Source organism: Hylobates moloch, unplaced genomic scaffold (assembly GCF_009828535.3).
Source record: "Hylobates moloch isolate HMO894 unplaced genomic scaffold, HMol_V3 SCAFFOLD_12, whole genome shotgun sequence".
Taxonomy (NCBI): Eukaryota; Metazoa; Chordata; class Mammalia; order Primates; family Hylobatidae; genus Hylobates; species Hylobates moloch.
This window is the reverse complement of record NW_026652287.1, coordinates 94,132-96,275: the sequence shown is the minus strand read 5'-3', so window position 1 is coordinate 96,275 and position 2,144 is coordinate 94,132.

Genomic DNA, 2,144 nt, shown 5'->3' with positions numbered 1-2,144 from the left:
ATCCTGGCTAACACGGTGAAACCCCATCTCTACTAAAAATACAAAAAATTAGCTGGGCACAGTGGCTGGCGCCTGTAGTCCCAGCTACTCGGGAAGCTGAGGCAGGAGAATGGCGTGAACCTGGGAGGCGGAGCTTGAAATGAGCCGAGATGGTACCACTGCACTCAGCCTGGGTGAGAGTGCGAGACTCCGTCTCAAAAAAAAAAAAAAAACTATAAATTTATGTTATCAGGCACACAATATATAATGATGTAACTTGGGACAATAACATAAAGGGAAGCAGGAAACGGAACTACATAAGAGCAGAGTTTTTGCATGCTATTGAAGTTAACTTTGTGTCAGTTCAGACTATATTGGCCTCAAATTTATTTGGAAGTCCAGAGGGCTGCGAATAGCCAAAGCAATCTTGAAAAAGAAGAATAAAGTCAGAGGCAGTTTCTGCTTTCAAAACTTACTACAAAGCTACAGTCATCAAAACAATGTGGTACTTGCATAACTATAAATATTTAGATCAATGGAATAGAATTGAGAATCTAAAAATCAACCTATACATCTATGTCCAGTTGATTTTTACAAGGGTGCCAAGTATATTAAGTAAGGAAAAATAATCTCTTTAACAAATGGCACCGGATGACTGGATTTCCACATGCAGAAGAATGAAGTTGGCCTCCATCTCACACTACATACAAAAATTAATTCAAACTAGACCAATGACTTAAAAGCTAAAACTGTAAATCTCTTAGAATAAAACATAAAGGAAAATCCTCATGACCATAGGGCCTGTCACGGTGACTCACACCTGTAATGCCAGAACTTTGCAAGGCTGAGGCAGGAGGCTCACTTGAGCTCCAGAGTTGGAGACCCACCTGGGCAACCTAGTGAGATCCCATCTCTATTAAAAAAAAAAAAGAAAAAGTATTCACAACCTTAGATTTGGCAATAGATTCTTAATTATGACACCAAAAGCACAAGCAATAACAGAAAAGAATAGATAAATTGGGCTTCATCAAAATTTTGAAATTTTGTGCATCAAAGGACATTATCACAAAAGTGAAACAATAACCAACAGAAGTAGAGAAAATATTTGCAAATCATGTAAGAGTTTAATATCAAGAACATTTAAAGAACTCCTACAACTCAAAAAACAACCCCACTGAAAAATGAGTAGAGACATGAATAGACATTTCTCCAAAGAGGATGTGCCAATGGCCACTAAACATGTGAAAAGATGGTCAAAGTTGTTAGTCTTTTGGGAAACGCTAACCAAAACCACAATGAGATACCACTCCACACCTTGTAGGATAGGTGTAATTTTTTTTTAAAGCAGAAAGTATTAAGTCTTATTCCCCAGTGAACAGGTATATTCACACCTACCCCTACAGGCCAAGGGAACTGAGAAGCCAAAGAAAGAAGCTAACAAATCCAGTTTCTCAGAAACATTTAATAGGGACTTACAAACAGGAGCGATGTCTTGGGCAACCATGAGACAGTGGATTACTGCACTCACCCTCCAGAAAGAATTCTTTATATCACAAGTTTTTTTGTTAAGACATGTTCAGCTGGCCATGTTTCAGACTCTCTTGCAAAACTCATGACCAATAGGAATTTAGAGAAGCATCTCTATGAGGGATTGTCTATGGCACGTGCATTGTTTTTTGACCTTACCGTAGCAATGTCTTGGTATGCATGATTCAAACATTAGTCATTATATCAGTTTCATTTCAAGATGGCCTTATCTTGACAGGCCACAGACTGTTTTCCTACAAGTGTTTGGTAAGGATGTGAAGAAACTGGAGCCCTTGTACATTGCTGGTGGGAATGTAAAATGGTTCAGCCACTGTGAGAAACATTTTGGTGGTTTCTTGGAAAGGACAGAATTGCCCTATGACCCAATAATACCGCTACCATGTATATACCCCAACGCATTGAAAATAGGGAGTCAAACAGATACTTTTATGCCAATATTCCTTGCAGAATTATTCATAATAGCCCAAAGGTGGATCAGCCCAAATGTCCATCAACAGATAAATGGATAAACAAAATGGAATATACAACAGGATATCAGTCATAAAACAGAACCAAAGCTCTGGTACATGCTACGACATAGGTGAACCTGAAAAACGTTATGCCAAGTGAGATAAACC